Source organism: Pogona vitticeps, chromosome 2 (assembly GCF_051106095.1).
Source record: "Pogona vitticeps strain Pit_001003342236 chromosome 2, PviZW2.1, whole genome shotgun sequence".
Classification (NCBI taxonomy): domain Eukaryota; kingdom Metazoa; phylum Chordata; class Lepidosauria; order Squamata; family Agamidae; genus Pogona; species Pogona vitticeps.
In genome coordinates this window covers 71924881-71937126 of record NC_135784.1, presented here as the reverse complement: position 1 = coordinate 71937126, position 12246 = coordinate 71924881, and the positions used below count along the sequence as shown (strand labels likewise).

The following is a 12246-nucleotide window of genomic DNA, read 5'->3' as shown; positions in this document are numbered from 1 at the left end:
CCCACATTAAGAATTTCCAAATGTTTCCAAGCGCTTTTCCCATAAGGAACCAGCGGCTGTATTTTTCAAAATTCTGTCTCAAAGCTGACTAACCTCTCGGCATGCTTTACTAAATGCCTTCAGTGTATTATGTGAACTTCTGCCAAGTCTATTGGGATCTGAGATGGAGGTCAAGTCAAGTGTGGAGAATAAAAACACAGCAGATGTGCATGCTCTGCCTGTCTCTTGGTGTTACGACCAATGTGACATCATGAGCTTCCACTAAATCACTGCACTATGAAAACGGATCCTCTTCTAAAACAAAAGACCTAAATCAGTGCTACAGCCTTTGGAAAGAGACCCAGCAACATCACCCCAAAGATTGCACCTGGAAAACTCACCAACATGGCATAATGAAGATAGCCACCCATTCTTGTTTTCTACCGGCTTTTCTTTCATTCATTCATGATGGCTGCAAATCCTGAAAAAGTGTGACACCATCTCTCTCTCTCTCTCTCTCTCTCTCTCTCTCTCTGTGTGTGTGTGTGTGTGTGTGTGTGAGAGAGAGAGAGAGAGAGAGAGATAAAGACATAATGACCCTAATATGGCTTTCAAGGTAAGTGATACAGTATATTTAAGCCATGGTTTTACCAGTTCCACGTCCCCAGTGAACAAAGAGCCAAATACAGTCCTAGTCCATCACTCTACTCACTCTACCACACTGGATTCTGGTCATTGTACATACACTTTTCAACTCACTAGGAGCAAACAATGACAGTTGCTGAAAGTATGTTAGGTAATTAATTAATTCTTGTGCAGACAACACAAGAGTGGTTTTCATTCCTTTTGGCATACACTAACTTATTTCTCTACTGTTTTGCAGAACCGATCGCGTATGTTAACATCACAATCCAATCTATCCACTCACCATTCAACTATCACCATCAGTTTGCTGCTACTTGGCAATTACTTGGCATCACATGACATCAGCTTGGCAACAAAACTCCCGAATACAGCTGCTTTTATTATTTTAGTCACTCTTTTCTTACAGAACAAATCAGCGTTGCACTCTAGCATTAAACCGTTCACTTTCGGAATGGCATCATCCCCACATGGAAGTCCTGGTACCTTGAACTTTCTCTGTTTAACAGAGTGTAATATAATATAGAATAGTGTAACAGGGAAAGAAGAAAAAGGAATTTTAGAATCACAACACAGTACCGCTTTTAGCTCAGTTCCAATATGAGTTTCCCATTGTAATTCCTGACAGAACACTTAAAATAGCACCGATGGGCTCACATCTTGCAGAAAAATGGGAGCCAATCAACTGGGAAACATAACCAGACCTTACTACATAATAATCTGACAATACATTAGCCCAAAGTGTACTAAAGTCTGACTAAATATTGTCTTTTTATAATGTAAGCCACCCTGGGACCTTTTAAGGAGGAAAGGGTAACAACATTTTAAATAAATATTTTAAATAAATGAATTTAAATAAATACTAGTCCAAAAATCTACTTTAAGTATGCTCCAGTAATAAATAGGATGTCATAATTTAAAAAGTGAACAGCTTTCAGAAAACAAAGAAAAACACAACATCTGTGCAGTGCAATGTAATTCTTGAAGGTGTACAAATACTTTTTAAAGAGAACTTTGTAAATGCCTTTGTTGTAGTATAGAATATACCACACATGGTGTGACCAGTTTCCCTTGGGCCTCTCCCTGCAATGGTGCTTTGTCTTTCTTTTGTATTCCACAACTCATGGGCCTCAGTATTTCTGCATACAAAAGGTGTGCATCACAATGCAGGTTGCTAAGTGACAGTTATAATATGCAGAACAAACAGCTCCCACACAGGCTTATGGAATCTCTCAGACTGCACAAATGTAGGGCAGCTTGAATGAACCATAAGAACTCTGGGTGGGTGACACAGCATTGTGTTTCCTCCAAACTGATTTAATGCCTTGAATAAGTCAATGATCCCATACACACCCCGTAACCTATTAAAGAACCAAATAAGACAGAGGGAGATTTAATGAGAAGTCTGCCAATCTTTCTTCAAGATACATGCAGTGTAACGAAACATAACTTCCATGATGTATTAAAAACTGGAAAGGGCTGGAAAAGATAAGAGTTATATGTTCAGAAATGTTAAACAGATACGGAGAATCGACAATTAGGGCTTACAACCAAATATTTTACTTCTGAAATACATTTAGTAGCCTACACACAATATACTTTAAAAACCCAACAACCTTAATTTGAAGAATTCTCTCTTATTTCAGTATGGCACTCGTCCAAATAGGTCAGTAAAACATGACACTTACATTTGACATCCCAGGTCAAAGACTATCCATTGTGACAGAAAGTTCTCCGATCTCTAGATGTATTTATACTTAATGAAATAAAGAATATATGTAAAATTCTTTTAATTTGAGACTTGCTATTTCACATATAATTATTAAGTACTGTATAGTTAGCGCATGAGAAGCATAGAGGAGACCAAGGCATCAGGACAAAAGAAAAAGAAATATGATCATCTGGAAAAGACTGGAGGTTTTGTAATAGCTGAAATGTACTAATGACTAGATAGGCGGGGTATAAATAAATAAATAAATAAATAAATAAATAAATAAATAAATAAATAAAGAAAGAAAGAAAGAAAGAAAGAAAGAAAGAAAGAAAGAAAGAAAGAAAGAAAGAAAGAAAGAAAGAAAGAAAGAAAGAAAGAAAGAAAGAAATCAGTGCTTAGTCCAAAACCTATTCAACAAGTTTTCCCATTACCTCTGAAACTGACCTGAACTTTCAGTAGCTTGCTTGGTTGCTCTTTGCTGAAACTATTCAGGGAGGCAGAAATAAGTTGTTGTCTGCTACAAATCCTGCTGCTTTGCAGGATAATGTGTCCACTTTTAAGATTCCAGCCATCTAGCTGTGGCCCTTGTAGGACACTCCCTCCCATTCTCCCCTGGCCTGTTCTCCTCACAATTTTTTTTTCATATTCAGCATTCTGTGTCCTGTGAGCATTTTCAAGGTCCCTTGAGTGCTAAATGTCCAAGTTACAATGATAATAAAAACATAGCTGTGAAAGAAGATTGGGGAAAGTGTAAGAAAGAAGGGTGAGAGCTAACTTAAAAGGAATGATTTTCTTGACTGGGGGGATGAGCAAGACACTAAACATCCTGGAAATCATTCTAATGCCTGAGCACCTAAAAGAAAAATTGGGTGGTTGTGTCTGTTTTCCTTGGGCAATAAGGATTATTAAGGAGCTTTAAATGTGTTTACTGCTGTGGTGTTTTCCTCTGTTATGAACAATCAGAAGAGATATATCCTGACTAAGACAAAAGCTAGACGGAGAATGAACCATTTGCGTTTCTCCAGAGTTTGCGTGCCCCAGCCTTTCTTAATTGTACTGTACTGCTTAGTTAAATGACCTCTTCTAACTTCTAAAGTCAAAGAGAATTTGATTAGTAGGTCATAAATCATTCCTACCAGCTATAACAATGGCAATAGTTACTCTAGGAGTGGGGGACATCTCTCTCTCTCTCGGGACCCAAAATAGAGGAAAGTCAATGAGCTAAGGCAGAAGTGAAATCCTGCCCTGTTGCCTGACATAACATATTTGTAACTGCAGCATCAGCTAGTCGGGAGAAAAGTAGCCCCTATAAATAAAACAAATAAAATCAATCAATCAATCCTCAGAGAAAGAATCACCTGGGAGAAGAAGCTAAAATGTCAGCATTCAGTTTACAATTTGCAGCAGATGGTGCTGAAAACCTACTGCAGCTCTTCTTCTGGCTTCATCTTCCAGCCTTCTCCTATCATGTCAACTCATCCAAGGGAGGCAATGTGAAAGAATGCAGAACTAGCCAAGCTGCTCCTTCTGCCCCTTTGCTGCCATGAAGAGAAGCCAACCTACAAGCTCTCAGCAACGTTTTGCTATAAGAATCACAGATACTGCTCATGGAGGTTAGTGAGAATGATGCAAGAAAAGGGATATGGTGGGGCATTCTCACTAACCTCCATGAGCAGTATCTGTAAGTTGGCTTCTCTTCATGGCAGCAAAGGGGCAGAGATTCACTTATGATTGTTAAAAGCCGGCCTGAAGAGATGGGTCTTTAGCTTTTTCCGGAAGGATAACAGGGAAGGGGCCATCCTGATCTCCTGTGGGAGAGTGTTCCATAGTCTGGGAGCTGCCCCAGAGAAGGCCCTCTCCCGTCTCCCCATCAGCTGTGCTTGTGCTGGCAATGGGACCGAATGGAGGGTCTCCTCTGCTGATCTTAATTGCCGAGAAGGCGCATATAGGGAGATACGGTCCTTCAGGTAGCCTGGACACAAGCTGTATAGGGCTTTATAGGTAATGACCAGCACTTTGAATTGGGCTCGGAAACGGACTGGTGTAACAGGTGCGTTATATCCTCCCTGTAGCTGGCCCCAGTCAGTAGTCTGGCTGCAGAGTTTTGCCCCAGCTGAAATTTCCGAATCGTCTTCAAAGACAGCCCAATCCAAACGGGATGTAGCTAAGGCATATGTCACTATAGCCAGATCTGATGTGTCAAGGAACGGGCGCAACTAATACACCAGCTTTATCTGTGCAAATGCACTCCTGGCCACCTCCAAGACATGGGCATCCAAGCTTAGGGATGAATCCAGGAGTACACCCAAGCTGCAGACCTGAATTTTCAGGGGGAGTGTAATCCCATCCAGCACAGGTAATATCCCTGCCTTATGATTAACCAGGAACACTTAATCATGTCTGGATTAAGTTTCAGTTTGTTTGCCCTCATCCAGCCCATTACGGATGCCAAGCATTGGTTTAGAGTCAAGACAGCTTCCCTGGAATTAAGTGGAAAGGAGAGATAGAGTTGGATGTCATCCGCATACTGGTGACGCTGAACCCCAAAACTCCGGACAACCTCTCCCAGCGGTTTCATGTAGATGTTAAAAAGCATGGGTGACAAAGGAGAACCCTGAGGAACGCCACAGGCCAATGGCCAGGGCATTGAGCAGCAGTCACCCAGCACCACCTTCTGAATTCTCCCCTCCAGGAAGGACTGGAGCCATGGTAAAACAGTCCCTCTGAGTCCCATCCCAGATAGACAGCCCAGAAGGATACCATGGTTGAGAGGTCCAGCAGAACCAACAAGGACATGCTCTCCCTGTCCAGTTCCTGGCGTAGGTCATCCACCAAGGTGACCAAAGCTGTCTCTGGCCTGAAACCAGACTGAAATGGGTTTAGATAATCCACTTCCTCTGGGTTAATGCAGCCACTGCTTTGCTGAAGCTCTAGCCAACAAAAGGGCAATTCAGTTTGACCGAAGTTCCAGTATAGAGCAAAGGATTAAACAATGACCTGTGACCTTCTACAGAAAAAAAGCAAAATAAGAGATTTTCAGCCACAGGGACAACTGATCTTGACCTTGAGGTTCTCATGGGGTGTATGGGTGAAAGCCACTAGTTTGCACTTCAGAGTACTGGGCAGCTAGCCAAGCCTTTCAAAATCAGTGTTTTGTGCATGCCTTTGTAATGCCTGAAAATATAACCCTTGCATCAATAGTAAAATGCAAGTGCTAATAAAGTAAAGAGAGTGTGCATTTTTCACAACTTCAGGAATGTTAGAGCAAAGTGTTACACAGAACAAGAAACCTCCATTAATTCATGTGTCCTGTATCTTTTCCCCTCCTTCCCCAATGAAGCCTGAAAAAAAGGGGAAAGAGGTTTCTAAAAAAGGAATTCTCACCAGTATGAAAAGGTATAAATATAAACATGACCCGCACTTGTCTTGTGCTAAGTAGACACCAAAGAAGAAGCCTCTTTATACAGTCAACCCTCGACTTACAAACGGCTCGAGTTACAAACATTTCGACTTACAAACCACTCTGATAGAAAAATATTGACTCAACTTGCACACTTAGATTCGAGTTACAAACCAAAAAAAACGTGTTTGAGGTGGGGAAAGCATGAAGTTTGAACTTTCAGTTAACCGTTGGCCAGTGAAGAGGGTGCTTATCTGCTTCCTCGCTCTTCCCAGTGTTTTGAGAGTGGATTTGGAGACAGTCTTCAGACTGCCTGGTACTGCCTGGTACTGCTGGTATTGCCTGGTACCGTGTGGTACGGACTGTATTTTTATTTTTTGGCGCTTTTTTAATTTTTGATTTTTGGATTTTTAAAAGGTGTTCCCTCCCTCCTTTGCTGCCCCCCCTTTCCCCAAAAGGTGCTTGTATTGGCTTGTCTTGATTTAAAAGGTGCTTTTCAAGGTGATCTGTTGTCTGAAAGGTGCTTGGTTTTTTCCAGAAGGTACTTGTCTTGGCTGAAAATGTGCTTTTCAGGGTGTTCTGTTGAAAAGGTGTCTGTTCCCTCCTTCTCTCCCTCATTTCTTTCCTTTTTTAAACCTAAGTCATCTTAGGTTAAAAGGAAAGAAAGAAATTCTGCCCCTAGTGGTAGGAACGGATTAACTGGCTTTGCCTTAGTTCCTATGGGAACTGCCCCTCAACCTAAGAACCAAAAACAGCCGGAACAGATTAATTGGTTTTCAGTGCATTCCTATGGGAAATGCTGATTCGACTTACAAACTTTTCGACTTACAAACTGCCTTCCAATACGGATTAAGTTTGTAAGTCAAGACCCCACTGTATTCCTACAACTTTCCCTCACTGTTCTACAATTCAGGAGGCTTTTCCTCTCATCGTGTTGCTGGAAAGTCTTCTCTGGGCAAGTCCAGGCTTTCATTTCCTGTTGATCTTTAACAAAGTTAATCTCCCTTTCCTTAAAGATGAGCTTCATGCACCATTAAATTGTGGAAAAACAGCCCGGCAGGCAAGATATTTAGACTGAACTTAATTTCAGAACACCAGTGGGTACTTGCTCACAAGTTCTCCTCTCCCAGCAATCGCATAAAGACAGCTCTTCCTGGTCAGCCAGCACTGGCAGCAATTGCATGGTCCCTCTGTTTGATGGAACATTTCTACTGAAACACATTGTTAAATCGTGACGTTGAGCACCCGAAGAAGAGTCAGGACACCGCAGTTATTCCACACGATTTAATGGATACAAAAGTCATACACACGCACACGTGTATATATACATAAAAAACCCCACCTCGCGTAGAAGGTTTCCGCCCCCACCCCAATTACCCACACTCAAGCTAATTGAAGGGAGGGAAGTTATCTGTGACAGCTGCTGTTGCCTCCACCAGGCTGCTGCGAAAACCTGGAAGGACACAGCAAAGTTGATCCCAGGACACAACACCCCTCCCCCCTTGGTCTAAATGGTCACAACTTACATAGTCCCTAAAATAACTGGGTGGCCTCCGCTCTCGCTGAGAGCGCCGCAGTTCCCTAGGAGGCTCTATTTCCTCTGGGGTTTCCACCGCTGGAGGAGCTACTGCTGCCTGAGGTTGTGATGGGGATTGTGGCAAAGGTGCCACCGCAGTGGCTCCCATTTCAGCCGATCGTGACGTATTTGGCCCTACACTCCCGGCCGGTTCAACAAAATCCTCTAGCCCCTCCTCCTCTTCGAGGGGACTGGTCCCACCGGTCACTGTCTCTTCTGAGCTACTATGTCTTGGCCGCGCCATAGAATCTCCTGGCAAGCGACTACGCAGTTGCTCTATATGCCTCTTCAGGATCCTGCCATCTTCCACAGCAACCTCATAAGATACCGGCCCTGTTACTCGAAGAACTGTTGCCGCCAGCCAAACGGGATTACCCGAGTAATTCCTAGCCCACACTGGGTCCCCACAAAAAAACCCACGTGGTGCCTCATGCACCTCCGTTTGAAACCGCCGTTCTAAAACTCTATCCGGATGAAGACGGTCCAAGCGGGTCGTTAGGCGACGGCCCATCAAAAGCTCTGCAGGACTATACCCACTCCCCGGATTGGGCGTAGTCCTATAAGATAAAAGGAAACAAGCAAGCTTCCTTTCCCATTCCATCGGGCCAATGCGTCGGAGTGCCTCCTTTGTGGTACGCACCATCCTCTCCGCCTGACCATTGGTAGCGGGATGAAAGGGGGCTGACCTTACGTGGCGGATAAGATTGCTCTCCACAAACTCCCGAAACTCTCTGGAGGTAAATGCCGTCCCATTATCCGTCACCACAACATCAGGGATACCATGAGTGGCAAAAATTGAACGTAAAGCCCGGACAACCACTGAAGCTGTGGTTGAAGACACCCGAACCACCTCCAACCATTTCGTGTAGGGGTCTACCAAAATAAGAAAAATTTGGCCCTGAAATGGTCCTGCAAAATCTAGATGAAGACGGGACCAAGGAGACCGCGTCGGCTCCCACGACTGTACCGGCCCTTGAGGTGGATCGGGGCGTGATTCCTGGCAAGCTCTACAGCGCTTAACCCAAGCCTCAATCTCTGCATCCAACCCTGGCCACCAAACATAGCTCCTGGCTAGAGCTTTCATACGCACAATTCCAGGGTGCGCCTCATGTAAGGCTACAAGAACTTGCCACCGCAAGGGCTTGGGGATCACCACCCGGCTTCCCCACAACAAACACCCCTTATGGGTAGATAATTCATCTTTTCGAGACACAAACGGCTTAAAGTCTTGGCCATTCTGCACCTTAGGCCACCCCCTCCCCACCCAGTCCAAAACACGGGAGAGGACAGGGTCCCGGGCGGTCCTCTTTGCCACATCTGCTGCATGAAGCGGCCGCTCTGGTAGCTCCTCTATCAACATAATTTGGTGAGCCGGTGCTGGATCTGGACCTATCTCTGACAATGGTAAACGACTGAGTGCATCAGCATGTCCCATTGCCTTCCCGGAACGATGCTGTAAAGCATACTGATATCCTGCCAGAAAGATAGACCAACGGAGGACCCTAGGGGAAAGGACATGTGGTGTCTGACGATCGGGTGCAAATAGCCCCAACAATGGCTTGTGGTCAGTCAAAATGGTGAAAGGCCGTCCATACAAATAATCGTGAAATTTCTTTACTCCGGCCACAATTGCCAGACCCTCCTTGTCAATTTGCGCATAATTTCGCTCTGCCGGGGAAAGAGTCCGTGAATAATATGCAACAGGGACCTCTTTCCCATTGGGGAGTAGATGGCCCAAAACAGCCCCAATGCCATAAGAAGAAGCATCGCAAGCTAACACAACTGGTAATTTTTCATCGAAATGAGCCAGTACCGAGTTCGAAACCAACAATCCTTTAACCGCTTGAAATGCGGAAGCCTGACGAGGGCCCCAAGCCCAGGGAACATTTTTCTTTAAGAGACGATGTAAAGGTTCTGCTACTGCTGCCTTATGTGGGAGAAAGGCATGATAGAAATTCAGAAGGCCCAAAAACGCCTGGAGTTCCTGCTTATTTTTAGGGGTGGGAGCATCCTGAATCGCCTTTTCCTTGTCTTTCGAAGGGTGGATTCCTGCCGCGTCTATAGAAAACCCTAAAAATTCTACCCGATCGACCCCCAACAAGCATTTCTCCCGTTTCACCTTAAGGCCGGCTGTTTCGAAACGCCTTAACACAGAGCGGAGGCGATCCACAAATTCCTCCTTAGAAGGAGCAGCAATTAGCACATCATCGAAAAATGGTGTAACCCCTGGAAGTCCTTTTAAAAGGGAATCCATCAAATTCTGAAATAGTCCAGGGGCTACACTCACCCCAAACTGTAACCTTTTAACCCGAAAGGCACCCTTATGAGTGACAATAGTCTGTGCCTCTGCTGTACAATTGTCCACAGGCAGTTGTTGGTACGCCTGGGCCAAATCCAATTTTCCAAAAACCTTAGCTCCCGCAAGTGTAGCTAGTACATGGCTAACCACTGGTACTGGGTAAGCGTGATCTTGCAACGCCTTATTTATGGTACACTTGTAATCCCCGCAAATGCGCACATCCCCATTTGCTTTTACTGGAGCAACTATCGGGGTCTCCCACAAAGCGTGGGACACTGGTTCCATGACCCCCTGCTGTACTAAGCGATCTAACTCCTCCTCTATCTTAGATTTAAGGGCAAAGGGAACTCTTCGTGCCCTCAGACGTATCGGGCAGACCTGTGGGTCTAACTGAAGGGAAACGGGGGGGCCCTTATAACAGCCTAATCTGCCATCAAAAACAGATGGGAACTCCCCACAAATTGCATTCAGGTCCATAACAGCAGTTGTGTTGACCCCCTGTATCCCAATTCCCAGGGGCTCAAACCACGCCAGTCCTAGAAGGCTCGTACATCGCCCTTTTACAACCAGGAGATCTAATTTGCCATTAAATTTACCATATCGCACTTTAAATTTGCCTTGTCCCAAAATAGGCACGGCCCTCCTCTGAAAGTCAATTAGGGTGTAGCGAGGTTTTTGAAGCTTAGGTCCACCCCTCGGACAGATTCTCCGAAGGGTTTCCGCCGAGATGATAGAAACCGCTGACCCAGTGTCTAATTCCATTTCACAGGGAGAGCCCTCTATCGCTACCGTCACCCTTATTTTAGCAGAACCGGAAGGTTTGGGAAGGCATAACACCTGGAGTGGACTTGTAGAGGGAGGGGAATGCCATTCCGCCTCTAGCAGCTCCGCCGCATGTACTGATTTCCAGCCCCCTGTGCGTCTTCCACTGGATCTCGAACCACAGACACGGGCGAGGTGACCCTTTTTTCCACAATTGTGGCAAGAAACGTCCCGAAAACGGCAAAAACGACGCTCGTGCTTCTCCCCGCAGCTCGCACAGCTGGCAGCACCTTCCCGTCGGCTTTCCTGAGCAGGTGTTGGGCGGACTCTCTTTCCTTTCGGGGCCTGCCGCATTTGCAAAACTTCGTCTCCCTCTGAGTCACTTGTGCTCCTCTCTCCAGCGACCTGATTGGTTCCCAGGCGCCGGGAAGACTGCTGGTCATCCCCCGAATGGCCCCTCTCCCAGGCTGTGGCAAAGTCCACTGCCTTCGCTAGATCACATTGGGGAAGCCTGACTATCTTGCTTGAAAGCTTCTCGCTTCGTAGACCAAAAATGAACTGGTCTAAGAGTACCTCATTCAGTCTCTCAAACCCACAACTGCGAGCAAGACGACGCAGGGCAGTCAAAAATTCCACTGCGGACTCCCCGACACCCTGTGAACGCTTACGGAAGTCCCAGCGCCGCGCCAGCTGAGATGGTTGTGGCGTCAAATGGTCTGCTAAAGCCTGCACAAGTTCTTGGCAAGTAGCTTCTGCTAGCTGCTTTGGTTGAATTAGATCTTTCACCAAGTCCAAAACCTCCGCCCCGCAGGAGCTGACAAAAAGTGCTTTTTTCTTGTCCTCCTCGGTAATCTCCCGGAATGCCAGATAATAGGCGAAGCCGTCGGCCCAAGAGTCCCACAGCTCGGGGCGGTTTAAGTCAAACGGTGGTAAAGATCCCCGTGCCTCCATTTCTTACCAAAGGCGACTCCCAGTAGCCGTTCTAGAAACTGGAGCTCACGAAATCTTATCCCATCCTCGTCGCCAGTGTTAAATCGTGACGTTGAGCACCCGAAGAAGAGTCAGGACACCGCAGTTATTCCACACGATTTAATGGATACAAAAGTCATACACACGCACACGTGTATATATACATAAAAAACCCCACCTCTCGTAGAAGGTTTCCGCCCCCACCCCAATTACCCACACTCAAGCTAATTGAAGGGAGGGAAGTTATCTGTGACAGCTGCTGTTGCCTCCACCAGGCTGCTGCGAAAACCTGGAAGGACACAGCAAAGTTGATCCCAGGACACAACACACATAGAAATAATTTCCAAGATATCTACATAGACGTTGGACATCGTATCACAAGAATCTTCATGCAAGTGACAAGAATCTCTATCAAAACATCTAAAAAGGGATGGGGAAAGCCACTTAATGGCCTGTTCCACTTCTGTTGACTCCTTGATAAGAATGTATATATGTACAGTAATTGTTACCAAAATAGCACTGCTATTTTTGAATGGTTCTTCCACCATCAAAACAAAGGACACAGCAGTGCTGCAACCACTAATAGATCGAACTCTCATAAGCCAGCTAGGAGGAAACAGCAGGTTAAGGAGGGAAGTGCCTGTTTTAGCCACTGAAAGTATTCACAGTGCTCCTTTTGAACATCACAGTAGGAAACTGCTGTTGCTGTTTGTTCCTATAGTTTGTTTAGCATGTTAAAGAGTTTTAAGCACCTTGTACACTTCAGATCCTGAAGCTGAGGTTCCAGTACTTTGGCCATCTCATGAGAAGAGAAGACTCCTTGGAAAAGACCCTGATGTTGGGAAAATGTGAAAGCAAGAGGAGAAGGGGACGACAGAGGATGAGATGGATGGACAGTGTCATTG

At 45.3% G+C, this 12246-nt stretch overlaps 1 protein-coding gene across 5 annotated transcripts in view; it reads right to left on the bottom strand.

Moving 5' to 3' along the window:
* The window catches only part of EFCC1 (EF-hand and coiled-coil domain containing 1), a 118860-nt gene that overhangs the window by 92516 nt on the left and 14098 nt on the right, over positions 1-12246 (bottom strand). The gene's annotated exons all lie outside the window — the stretch shown is intronic.